The sequence below is a fragment of the Nicotiana tabacum genome, chromosome 10 (assembly GCF_000715075.1).
Source record: "Nicotiana tabacum cultivar K326 chromosome 10, ASM71507v2, whole genome shotgun sequence".
Lineage (NCBI taxonomy): Eukaryota > Viridiplantae > Streptophyta > Magnoliopsida > Solanales > Solanaceae > Nicotiana > Nicotiana tabacum.
Window position 1 is genome coordinate 40,377,494 of NC_134089.1, and position 14,382 is coordinate 40,391,875.

General features: G+C 35.5%; 1 long non-coding RNA gene across 1 annotated transcript; it reads left to right on the plus strand.

The window, feature by feature from the left end:
• The first annotated feature begins 4,009 nt into the window (after positions 1-4,009).
• On the plus strand, positions 4,010-7,632 carry LOC107804861 (uncharacterized). The gene is made up of 2 exons (XR_001652316.2): positions 4,010-4,179; positions 7,082-7,632. It is a non-coding gene; the product is annotated as an uncharacterized LOC107804861 (long non-coding RNA).
• Positions 7,633-14,382: the final 6,750 nt, after the last annotated feature.

Below are 14,382 nucleotides of genomic sequence, written 5' to 3' on the forward strand. Positions count from 1 at the left end.
GCAGATTCAGGCGCATCTGGTCCCGCTCCCGAGTGCTGATCTTTCCAGCTCAGGCAGATCCTAGGAGTCTCTAGGTAGCTATCGGCGTTTGCAGCCCGGAGCTTCTTCCCTATCTTATTCTCCATGTTCTTAGTTACTTTATTAAACTCTATAGATTTCTCTGAGTATTCCGGATTGTTTAGATGCTCATGACTAGTGACACCCCGGTATCGGGCTGTGTTGGGTTGTATTCCGCAAATTATGTTGTTATCTGCTTAAACTTTGGATTATTTTATCATGCTTAGACTGTTTCTTATTGTTTAATTGTTAAAAATTAAAATGGGAAGAGTTGGATGGCCTTGTCTTCACGAGAGGTGCCATCATGACCGGGTCCGAGTTTAGGGTCGTGACAGAAAATCCTTCACAAAAGAAACAAAAAAGAAATGATGAGGTGAAGTATCTCTTTATGAATTAGTATATTCATTGTTAAATATTCTGATGGCATGATTTCTTTTAATATTATATTGTCACACATTTTCTCTTAATTATTTTTTACTTTTGTCTCTTTGCAAGTTCAATATGAAACCATCAGGGAGGAAAATGTTGGTCGCTAAAACTGTTTAATGACGGGCAAATATATATTTTTTATAATATATTTATTATCTATTAGGGAAGAGAAGGATGGTCGCTAACACTTTTTAACGACGGGAAAATATATATTTTTCATAAAAAATTAATCGTCTACTAGGACGAGATTTGTAGTCTCTAAAGGGTTTTAACGATCAGATATTTTGTCCGTCTTTAAAAACATTTAACGACCGGGTTTCTTGCCCCGTCGTTGTTGACCTTTAGCGTCGGAAGCTATTACGACGGGTGGTGACCAGCTTATTCCCGTCGTAATTGCTCTATTAGGACCAGATTTTGATCTTTAGGGACTAGATTTCCTTTCCTTAAAGGCTGTTTTTCTTGTAGTGATTATTATACCATGACGGTTTATAACCGTCCCAACAGAAAAGAAAAGCGTTCCTACAGATAGAACAATAGTAGCAGTTCAAACCGTTATGATATCCCTATCTATGGAGACGATTTTTAAACCGTTGCAAATGACCGTTCCAGTAGACCTATTGTAACGCTGAATCCCGGAACGCGTCCAAATCCGTCCTAATAGCCGTATAGGGACGATTAGCGTATCTATTGCAACAGTTTTTGAAGGGTTGCCATAGCTGTAATTTCTAGTAGTGAGTATAAAATTTCTGGCGTCATTTATTTTATTGCTCTCATATTTTATTATACACCTTTAATGTTTGTTGTTAGTAGTACTTGTTTAAATTGAAGTACTGACAGTTTTTGTGCACGCTATCTTTTCTTTAATCGACTAGGTCTGACGAGTAGTCGACTAAAAATTTAAAAAGGCGACAATTCACCCTCTCTTGTACTTTCTATAAGTACCAAAAGTATATCTTTAACCATAAGGCAACTCAAAAATAGATGTTAGAATTCACATTCCTAAAATTCTACAGCCAAAAGAGAATTTTGTTAGGCACACTCATCTATTAAAAAAAACAAAACAGGCCAAGGTATCAAAGTTACATCTTTAGAGAATAAAGTAACTTAAAAATGGACTTAGCATTCACATTCCTACAATCCTAACCAAAAGAAAAGACTATTATGCACACCCATAAAAGAAAACAGTATTGTCATTCATTCCATCGTGTTGAAAAACCAGTGAAAAAGGTGGTAGGGTTTGAGCTCAGGCGCTAGGGTTTTTGCTTTCATGCTATCCTGCTGTAGGGTATTTGCTTCCATATTAAGTCTTCAATTTGGTAAACCTTTTAGTTTAAGGAGGATTAAGCTGAAGCTTAATTAACAATGAATAAAGGAACTTTAAAACTCAGCACCAAAGAATTATAAATTACAAAGTGGTTCATATGTATAATTAGGATTATTTTCCTAAAATAGAATAAGAAAAACCTAGTTCCCCTCTCATCTTCTTTCTTCCTTCTTCTCCTTTTTAATATTCCCGCGCCCTAGCTCTATAGCTCAAATTCACTGGTTGAGCTCGCATTTCGATTCATAAAATCGCATAAATCACAAATCTCTTACTCTCTGCATCCTAATTTATGTGACGGTGTTTGACTCGATACAATTTCTTTTTTTAAAAGAGAAGAAGAGATTTTTGAACTTGTGGCCTAAAGCAAACCATAAATTTTTGTGTGGCTGTAAATTAATTTATTAAGGGTAAAATAAAAATTCTAAAGATAAATTATTTCTAAAAAGAATGTAGTAATCTTTTTGGGATTGACTAAAAAAGAAAAAAATATCACAGAATGTTGCCTTTATGCCACGTCCATATGACATTTTGTTCACACTTATATCTTTTATTACTGTTTGGATTTAAAGTTTTTGAGTATGAAAGATGTTTCTTATGCTTTTTTTTATTTTTTTTATTTTTTTTTATTTTTCGACTGTTTCAAGAAACCCATGTCTGAGAGTTATATTAATTCTTTGCTACATAAAGTAAGTCGTAGCTCATTTCTTGCAGCACCTCTACTTCAAATTAATTTTTGCATCCTTTCCTGTCTTTAAAGTGAACTGTTAGATTTGACTTATAATGCCACGGAGATTCTTATGGAGAACTGGAACTCCTCGTAGTATATTTTGATTCGATAGAAATTCATGAGGATTGTCTAACTCAGATAATTGAACGTGTGTTACATGTGTAAGAAGGCGTTGGAAAATTTAAAATAATTTATTTTACATTATGTTACGTTGTAGCAAATCAATGCAATTGCTGCTTATTCCTGAGCATTTCCGCGTTCAATAGGTGATGCCAAACTCACTAAATGTTGTAAGTCTCTGTATGGTTGGAAATGGAGGAACAATTAAATAAGCTACGATAGGATTTGCAATATGATATCGATCTCTTAGACATTTTTAAGATGGTGCAAATTCTTTACATAGTCTGAAATGCTCTTGTTTACAATATTTGCTTTCGGGTGTAAATTTTCTTCTATGGATTTTATAGTTTCTTTTTTTATTCCTTACAGCTTTGAGAAGGGATCCAACACTTAGTAGTATGTAAATTTCTTTTTACATGCAACCACTGGATGCAATTATATGAATACCTTTTAGTTAATTTATAAAAGAAAAACGATAAAGAAAAAAAAGTAGAACTGGAAATTGTAAATGCTTGGACGTTTCGCTTTAGTAACTTTTAGATGATAGAGCAAAATGGAGAATAGAACATGTTGTGGAGCCAAGTCAAGCGAGATGTTATTGCTGAGGTGAACTGAAAGAAAACACTGTTTAATATTTTGCTTCAGAAGGCATGTGAAACTCTCGTCTTAATTATGCAATTTGGATGTTCTTGATACTCTAATCCCTCCATCTGTCTTTCTTTCTCAACTTGTATCTTGGTGGGATTACTTTATGGAAAGTTTTTGTGTTACCATTAGTTAATAAGCAGGGGTAATTGAGTCATTGTATTGGGTTAATAAGGGGTGGTCTAGTCATTTCGCAGGAGTTAGCCCTCACATTTTTGCTTTGCATTAAATTTTATGTTGTTTAGAATTAGGAGTGGCAAACGGGCGGGTCGGGTCGGATATGGTTCGGGTCGAAAATGGATAATGAAAAAACGGATAAATTATCCGACCCGACCCATATTTAATACGGATAAAAAATGAGTTAACCGGCGGATAATAAGAGTATTTGACTTTTTGCATATATGATCACTTTTGGGAAAATTCTTACACTACTAGAAAAACATCAAATTGTGACCAAATTTTCTGACTGAAAATGAAGCAGTCGCTAATGGGACTACTTTTGCGACCGCAGTAGTCGGAAAATGATCGAATTTTTATTACTTATTTTTAAAAAGGAAAATCGACTATTATTCCGACAAAGGCAGTGAGAAAACAGCGCGCCAATTTCCCGCCTTGGCTTTTGCGACTGATTCGGTCGGACATTAAAAAGTCAAAAATTTATGTTGACCCACTAAGCAACTGCGTCGGTCGCAACATTAAAATTAAAATGATAAAAGAATTTTAAGCGGGTTTGCGACTACCGTAGTCACTAACCTTCATCTACTATTTCACCCCCAAACCCTATTTTCCCAATTTCCTCTTTCTCTCTCACTCTCTCTGCTCGACCGATAACCCCTCTCTCTGCTCGACCGATCCCTATTTCCCCAAATTTTTTAAGGTAAATCACTAATCACTCAGCTCTCTCTCTTTCTTCTCGTATAGGTAAGTTTTTTTCCCTTTTCTGTTTAATTTTTCCATTTTACTGTTTGTTCATCTGAAATTGGAGGATCTTAATCGGTCAGCACTTAGCAATATTAATCTCCCCACTGAATGCATCCTGAATATGTATATAATCTCAAATTTGGCCTTGTTTTGAACTAGATTCTCTAATCTCCTCATTGTAATGATTCACTTAGTTTCGTTTACTTGACACTAATTTTATTTTTTTCCCAAAGGGGATGGGGCGATAAAGAAGAAGGTTCCTTCACATAGATGATAGTGCTTTCATTTCACTTTTTAAAAGGATTTATGTTGTCGATACAAGCTTTATAGTGATATATATATATATATATATATATATATATATATATATATATATATCACCAACAAGGTTTCCAGTTGACTATAGCCGCCACCGGTAAATCCAGTGACATTCGAAATTTGTTCCCGGCGGAACCTCCCCGTCCTGTACATTATTTTGTAACTAAGGGTTGTTTCCATGAGAAGCATATGTTTAAGTAGATTTAGACTAAGGTTTGTTAAAAAAGAACCTTAAAGAACTGAATACCGAATAGTATATCTCTTTTAAACGGGACAATGGAGCTCTATCTTAGATCTGCTCCCACAATTGCCTGATACTTAGTTTTATCAACTACAAGTTAGTTCTTAGTCTGCATTTGGTCCAATATTTGGATAGGTTAGTATTTTGTAGATTGAATTGGTCTGGAGCAACTTCTTTTTGATAGTGCTAATCACTTTGCTTGTAGTTTATGTCAGAATAAATTTTTATTTTTTAATCAGTGATGAGATGAAGATAAAACAAAGTAAGTTTCCATTTAATATTTAAAAGAATTTCCCTGCTTTTCTAAGCAAGTCAAGGGGGCTACATTGCAACTCTATTGTTGTTATCATAAGATCACAATTTCAGGGCTACATTGAAAATGTGTTGTTAGCATAAGATCCCGATTTCAGTTGTGAGGTGTCATTATGTATCATATAAGTAGGCTTGCAGAAAATATCTTATTTGATATATGCAGGTATACCTGCATTTACTGCTCTATCAAGGTGTCAAATGTGATCTAACATTGTTTGTAGGGTAAAAAAGAGTCATTAGTAGTGGTCACTCAGCTTTATGAACTAGCTATTTTTCAAGCTAGTTGGTTGAGCTATTCTGGATACATAAGTGTGTAATATTATTGAGAAAATTAGGTTGGACGAAATGCTATTATGAGTTGTTCTCTTGGGTTCTCTCGTTTTTGGTTGTTGACTTATACTTCTTTGCTCATTAGTTTTGAACTTAATTTGGTGAAAAAAAATCTCCTGTTTTCAGTCTGTTTGTTGTCAAAAAGTTCAGCTCTTACCTGCTTTTGCCCATATATTTTTCCCTCTTTCTTTGACAAGTAGTTGTAAGATGAGTTAAAATCTTTGGAATTTTGTTAAGCTTCATTTTATTTGGTCCATGCAGATTCTGCTTTTTTTAGATGCAGTTGTTTCAAGTTATAATGTGATGGATGTTTTGACATTCAATATCGTCATTGCTCTTTTACTCTGTTATATTATGTGGCAAGCTAATCTAATATCCTTTAGGCGTGCTGATTGCTATACTCTGATATTTGCTTAGAAATCATGATGGATCGACATGACTTGAAGCTAAGGGTGTTAATGAATCTCTAAAAAATAATTAAACCGATCGAACCACAAGGTTTGTGTTTAAAGCTCTATGAAAGGCAAGGTTTAATGACTAAGGTTAATGATTCGTACAAGATTAGCACAAGAAACTCTTGTGAGTTAAACTATTAGTAATCAATGAATTTAAAAAATGTACCACTTTGTTAAAGAAAAATAATATTAATGTACCATGTAAATCATGTTAGGGGGCGCTTTGTTTATATATTGTAATTCATTGTGATGTCAAATTTTGGGAAACAAAGCTTAGAACAGTGGATTAATTGCAATTTCCTTCTTCCTCCCCCTTGTTAACTTTTGTCTTTTGGCAATTGCCTTGTTGAGGGAAATGGTTAAAGTGTTTGGCAAAGGCCAAAGGGACAATATTAGAAAGCACAATCATATCCTTTGGTCAAAATGTGAATATAGACATTACTGATTCAGATTCTCAGTTAGTTTTCTTTTTAGCACTATATATAACATGTGAGATAATAAGTTTGAACTACATTTTAAATACTAAGTTTGGACTCGCTTTGGCTCTCAAGCCATAGACTTGTTATCTTAAATCCATAGACATGAGACATTACTGCAATTTGAAGACTTGTTCTGTGGTGTTTTTTGCTATGTAAAAATAAATTTAGGTGGTTGCTTGAACCTATCCCCTCGTTCCAAATTCATGCATTCTTATTAACCCTTTTCAAAAATGATGATGGGTACCCTATATTCTATAAGACTTTAGATGTTTCTCCTGAGTTTTTGTCATAATCAACTGCCAATTTTGAATATTTTTTTACCAGTACATGTTTGTTTTAGAGCTCAAAAACTATTGAGACTGTATCATTTAATGGATGCAGTCAAATAAAACTCATATCAAGCCATAAATTGGTCTAATGGATCTGTTTTGCTGAGCAATTGATCTTTAAAATGTTACTTGGAGGTGATGCCCCTAGTCGATGCTCATTCTATTTCATTGTTGTTGCCATTTTGATGTTGCTACTGTGTATTTGTTTTACTGTTGTATGTGCTAATTCTAAGATTTTGAGAAATAATTTGCTTTCAAAAAGGAATGCCAGAGATTTTGATGACAAGCATACTAGTAGCTTAGTGAATTTTTCTGTGGACTTGTATATACCTTTTCCCTTCCTCTATTTACTTCATTTTACACCTAAGATTTGGTTGTGTCATGTTAATTTCAGGAAGCCTATCAGCAACTTTTTGAGGAATGGCGTCAAAGTCAACCCGATTCCGAGAATGGTAGGTCAACCCAAGTATCACTCAATGATGTAGCTTCAATATGGTCGCAGATGGTTGGTGGCGCAAATAAAGGTAGAACCTAAGGTCTTGGATCACAATATTCCGTAGGTCGTTCTACGACATTGTTGTCTGGTGATGCAAGTTATTCGCAAGATCACGAAGAGATGGAAGTATTATGAAAATAAGTTAAAGAGTTGGAGTAACGGAAAGAAGATCACGCAAATTTTAACAAATTGTAGAGTCTAGTGGAGAAATTTATGAGCGGACGTCCATTTGGTCCTTTGAATGGCGAGGATGGTGGGGATAATGAGTTTTAATTTATTATGGTTATGATGTTTGAGACATTATTATTTGTTGTAGTTGGATGTTTAGACTTGGTAATATTTACACTTGACTATGATTGTAATGTTTTAGACTAGATTGAATGGTGCTAGAATGTTTAACTCTTTTTGGATCTTTTAGTTACAAATATTTATGTTTTGCATTTTATGGATTTGATTAGTTGCAATGGTGGATTGATTGGTTGAGATGACGAATTGATTGTCTAGCATTGTGGAATAATTGGTTGGCATGTTGAATTAATTGGTTGTTGTATATTTGAATTGGCAGGTGGTACTGCTTTAAAAGAGCTGGAATTTGACAAAAAATTCCCAGTTTTCCGACCATAGTAGTCGCAAAATGCATCAAAATATTCTAAATTCAGGAACATCTTCGACTACTGTAGTCGGAAACATAAATAAATAAATAATTTTAAATTATATTTGCGACTACGGTAGTCGCAAATATAAATAAATAAATATTTTTAAATTAGATTTGCGATAACAATTGTCACGACCCGGATTTTTCACCTCGGGAGTCGTGATGGCGCCTACTAATGTGAGCTAGGCAAGCCAATTATTGAACCATCTACCTTTTTACCAATTTTATTCTCTTTAACAATTACGAAGAAATAACATTTAAAGAACGGAATATAACATAAGCGGAAGAAAACAATAAGCCATCTGAACATGAATATCTATTACAAATGTTTGAGTCTCGACTACACAGAACTGGTGTCACAGTTTTACAGACAGTCTAAGAATACTACAAATAAAGGTTTGAAAGAATTAATTACAACACTGTTTCTGGAAATACATGTAAGAAACAGAAAAGTAGATAGAAGGAAACGCCAAGGCCTGCAGACGCCTACAGGACTACCTCGGCTATAACCAACCTCATTCCGACACCTAACTACCTCAGCTATACCCATAATCCCTACCCAGCAATCATATCCCGGCAAGGGAGAAACAACTATAGCCAAACTTGATACCACACCTAACTACCTCAGCTATAACCAAACTCGTTACAACATCTAACCACCTTAGCTATAATCAAACTCGTCACCACACCTAACTACCTCAGCTATAACCAACCTCATTCCGACACCTAACTACCTCAGTTATACCCATAATCCCTACCCAACACAAAGAATCCTCAACCTAAGCATCTGTAATATCAATTAAGGACACAATGCAAGGGAACCACAATTCAACAATAGCCCGGCAAGGGGGCAACTTAATGATCTCTTATTTTCCTCACTCTTACTTCACAATTCACTTCACAACTCAAGCCAATGCTCTAGAGTTTTAATTTTCACTTATACTTTCATAACTCATTTCACAACTCGAGCCAATGCCCTGAAAGTTCAATTATTACTTATACTTTCACAATTTCACTATACAACTTGAGCTAACGCTCCTCAATGTTCATTGGTCACAATTCTTTCCACAAACTTTATACAACAATTAGAAATCTTCACCAAGGCATGAACAACGAAATCATGAAAATCACAATATAAGACTCACGGTCATGCTTGACACCAACGTATAGATACTCGTCACCATGCCTATACGTCGTACTCAACAAGAAGCAAATAGCAAATAGGACACAACTCCTAATCCCTCAAGCTAAGGTTAGACCAAACACTTACCTCGATGCCTCGAACACAACTCAAGCTTCAATTATAGCTTTACCCCTCGATTCCTCCGCCGATTCGCTCGCATCTAGCCACAAGTTACTTAATTATATCAATAAACACTAAATGAATCAATTTGAATGCATGAAAAATGAGTTTTCCAAAGTTTTACCCAAAAAGTCAAAATCGCCCCCGGGCCCACGTGGTCAAAACCCGAGGTTCAAACCAAAATCCGATTACTCATTCCCCCACGAGCTCAAATATGTAATTTGTTTTGAAATCGAATCTCAAATCGAGGTCCAAATCCCCAATTTTTGAAAAACCTAGGTTCTACCCACAACACCCAATTTCCCCATGAAAATCTTTGATTTGAAGTTGAAATCATGTTAAAAGATGTTAATGATTGAAAAAAACTAGTTAAAAATGACTTATAATTGATTTGGAGAAGAAAAGTTGTTTGAAAAATCGCCTGTTATGTTTTTGGGGTTTTGAAAAATGAAAAATGACTGAAAATCCCATCTATTTATACCCTTTCAGACCCCATGTGCGGACCGCACAAAGTCGACTGCAGCCGCACAGCAAGGCCCTGTGTGGACCGCACAAACTCGACTGCGGCCGCACAGAAGCGCCCTGTGCAGACCGCACAAAGCCGACTGTGGCCGCACAGCCTTCACCGCACTCCGCACAAGGTCGACCGCGGACCGCACTGGTGGGGTTCAGAGACCTGCAAATTTCTGGTTTTAAGCCTAAAACATCCCGAAACCTATCCGAAACTCACCCGAGCCCTCGGAACTCCAAACCAGGTGCACACAAAACCTCAAGAACATCTTACGGACTTATTCGTGCAATCAAATCATCAAAATAACATCATGAACATCAAATTAAATCTCAAGATCAATGAAATCTTCTCAAAACTTCTTTAAACATCAACTTTGCAATTTAAGTCCAAATCACGTCATATGACATCCGTTTTTCACCAAATTCCACAGAAATATCTTAAATCATATATAAGACCTGTACCGGACGCCGGAACTAAAATACGGGCCCGATACCATTATGTTCTAATCAAATTTCATTTCAAATTTCCTTAAACAATTTCAGAAAATAATTTTCTTTGAAAATTCATTTCTCGGGCTTGGGACCTCGGAATTCGATTCCGGGTATACGCCTAAGTCCATATTTTCCTACGGACCCTCCAGGACCGTCAAATCACAGGTCCGGGTCCGTTTACCTAAAACGTTGACCGAAGTCAAATTAGCTTATTTTATAATCAAAACTTATCATTTTTCACAGATTATCATATTTAAGCTTTCCGGCTACGTGCCCAGACTGTGCACGCAAACCGAAGTGACTCAAAATGAGGTTTTCAAGGCCTCAGAATACGGAGTTTCGTTTTAAAATAAGTGATGACCACAACAATAGTGGGAAAACTCAAATAAAATTACATAATAATTATAATTATGTATACCGTTTGCGACTGAAGTAGTTGGAAAGTTAATATCAAATTAAAAATTAATTTAAATTGTTTGCAGCCACGTCAGTCGGAAAATTTACCATATTTATTAGTCATTTTTCTATTTTGACTTTTCGACTGCTGTAGTCGCAAATTACGGACGGATTCGGTTGCAAAACATTTCAGACCAGCTATTTTGCGACTACGACTTTTCGATCTAAATGTAGTCGGAAATTAGCATTTTCTGACCATTTTCTGTCCGTTTTTGCAGTCACAAAATAGCCATTTTCTAGTAGTGTTAGTCTCCCTAACTTAAGGAACTCCCAATTTGAGGCTTTACAAATGTAAAAGTTAGACTCACTGGTTATCCATTTTCTAAATGGATAATATGATTCTTATCCATATTTGACCCATTTATAAAAAATTCATTATCTAACCCATTTTTTAGTAGATAATATGGGTGGTTAAATGTTTTCTTTGAACCATTTGACCACTACTATTTAGAATATATATTATATATATTCCAGCAAAATCAGTCCTACTTCAGATTATGGTGTTTTAAGTAATGTTTGCTTCTTAGGTCTTGCAAGGCTTTTGATTAATGTATTTTCTGGATTTGAAAATAAGTTTCAGGATTCAATGTGCCAGCCCCAGGCCAGATTCATAAAGTAGGTTGTACATATATGTGCAACAACCCCCAGATACTTAGGCAGATAACTTTTAACCCCTATCTTTCTCAAAAAGAATAACTTTTGAATATGCTAAATTATGAATTATAAGGGAGCGCATGTTGGTGTAGATGCTGATAATATATTTGTAATGTCATCCACCTTGAGGAGTTTCAGCCATTAATTCTAACATGTTGAGATTAATTTTCTCCCAATTTAAGTTCCCATATCTTTTCTTTGTTCTACTGATCTTGAAGAATCAGATAAGTGATTCTGCCTACAAATCTTTCTCAATGAAGCTGCCTTAAGAGTACCTGGATTGTGTAGCATATGAATACTTCCTAGTTATATTATAATTTTTTTTTCCCTGTTGAGATGTGTTAAGACACTTGAGAATTTACTCCATCAGAGTGCTCCAGATTAGGATGAATCTTGCAGCATAACTGCATTTATAAGATGATTCAAGCTGCTTGGCACAATCTTTTGATGCTCATCTGCATTTTGTGCTTGCACCATATAAAGTGGACCGTTTGCACCTTGAGTATTTTATCTTCTCTGGCAGGATGATTGCATTGGTCTTAATGCGTAAAGTACAATTCAGCATTGCGTTTGATCTTATGTTCTCTCTGTTAGGTGTTGTCCTGATTTTCTTACCATATTTGGTTTTCCTATCTCTTTAAGGAAAGGACAACATATTTGCCCTGATTGAGTTTTCCTTCTTGTAGAAGGAAATTATAAATCTTCCAAATTTGGTTAGTCCCTTTTCTTGTAGGAAAATGTTTGGACTTTTATAAATTGAAGATTCGTTCTTCTCATTCAGTAGCATCCACAGTGTAGCCGTATGGGGTTTGAGAGTCATATTTAGGGGGAGAACTTTACGGGACAAGTGTTAGTATGTCACTTATGTTTGCCTCTTCATGAGATTATTCTCTCGATATTTTGTACTTTCTTTTATTATAGTGGATTACTCATCTCCGTCGTGGACGTAGGATAATTGACCAAACCACGTTAAATATTTGTGTTTCTTTTTGGTAGATTTCTCTTTTGTTATCTGATTTATCATCGTTCAATTGTTGTTTTACTAGCTTCCGCATGAAACCTGATTTTTTCGGTCCTAACAAGTGGTATCAGAGCGAGGTTCAAGACAGGTTCATCTTGGCGGGTTCAGTTCTAGCCGCAATATATTTGACGGTAATCATGACTTTGTTTCTAAGAAATTTGACGAGTGTGCTACGCACGTCGAGACAAAATTTGTGGTGGAGATTTGGAGATGCGACCTGTTAAAGGCTTTTCTTACCATATTTGGTTTTCCTATCTCTTGAAGGAAAGGACAACATATTTGCCTTGGTTGGGTTTTCCTTCTTGTAGAAGGAAATTATAAATCTTCCATATTTGGCTAGTCTCTTTTCTTGTAGGAAAAGTTTTGGACTTCTATAAATTAAAAATCCGTTCTTCTCATTCAGTAGCATCCACAATGTAGCCATAAGGGGTTTGAGAGTCGCATTTAGGGGGAAAACTTTACTGGACAAGTGTTAGTGTGTCACTTGTGTTTGCCTCTTTGTGAGATTGTTCTCTCGATATTTTGTACTCTCTTTTTATATAGTGGATTGCTCATCTCTGCCGTGGACGTAGAATTGACCGAACCACGTTAGATGTTTGTGTCTCTTTTGATATATTTCTCTTTTATTGTCTGATTTATGGTCGTTCAAGGTTTGCTTTGCTAGTTTCCGCATGACACCTGATTATTTTCGATCGTGACACTCTCTGCAATTAGCTCGAAAGAATATTTCGTTGGAAGACACTAGGATGAAGATCCATACTTGTACAGTGGCTGCAAGAAAATATAATCCGGCGCTGGTGAATCAAGATTCCCTAGGCCTGACTTTTTTTGTGAGGTTGAAGAGTTGAGATCAGGGAAAGTGGTTAAGCTTTGCCCCAATGGGAAAGATACCATTGTGAAACAGTGAGAATTGGGATGAGCAGTAGCAGAGCCAGGATTTTTTCACTAAGGTATGTCAAAATTTAAAGAAGTAAATACATGAAAAAGTATAAAAGAATAATTTTTACCTACCTAAACCATGTATTTTTTTCGGGAGAACCCCTTGGAGCTATGTAGCTCCGCGTCAGGGGATGAGTATATATGTTAATCTTCTTATTCAACACCGCTTTGTCATATCGAGATTTTGCTGACATAATTACTAACCAATCGCTCCGAGAATGCTTTCTTCGGATCTTGACTGAAATAATGCTGTTTCTGTAGATGGAAGACTGGAGAGCACATATCGATTAGAATGGCTACAACAAACTGTTCCTCAAATATCCTGGTTCTGGGAGTGGGAGGTACAGTACATGTTTCTTGTCTGCTACAAAGTATGTTTTTACAGTATTTACTATTGACGAGTCTACACCTTTGCCCTTTCAATCTCCTCTTTCTCTGTTCTATATATTCTTTTCAAAGTTTTCTTTTCTATTACTGCAGATAGTTAGGCATATGTCCGCTTCTGTACTTCAGTTAAGTCTATACCTGTTGAAGGTTTTAGCTTCCAGACTTTAAATCTACAGCACCTCGGAGTCTCTACAAAATTAGGGACCCTATGCAATGCGTCGAATTGGTGCATGACTTGTGATAGGATAAAAAATGTAGCACATCAACTAAATTAGTCCATGGATTGATTTGAGAATTGATACAACCAGATTAAATAATTCCTAGAATTTATTTTATGATCTTTTTATAATATCAACTTGCTCATGCTTCAATTATTTCAATGATATTAGTAATCTTCCATCAATATATAACGGGTAACTTGTCCCGCCAAAGCTTAGGCCAATGAAAATAAATTACCTAATTTTTCTTGTATCTCTACTCAAATTTGAACCCTAATCTTTAAAATTATACCCACTTCATTGATTGTTGACCCTCATTGCATCGTTTAACGATTCGTGGTCGACTTTGAACAAATTGGTACGAACATCATCACTATAACAGGTGGACATATTATAAAAATTACAAAATTTTGATTGTCAACTTCGTCGACTTTGATTTTATCAAAGCCTTTGCTCTTTGGTGGGCACATTTTAAAAAATTACTACAAAATTACATTTGTCAACTTCGTCGAAATCTAAATCTACTCATACATCATTGTCAATCGCAATATCAGAAAAAGAAAA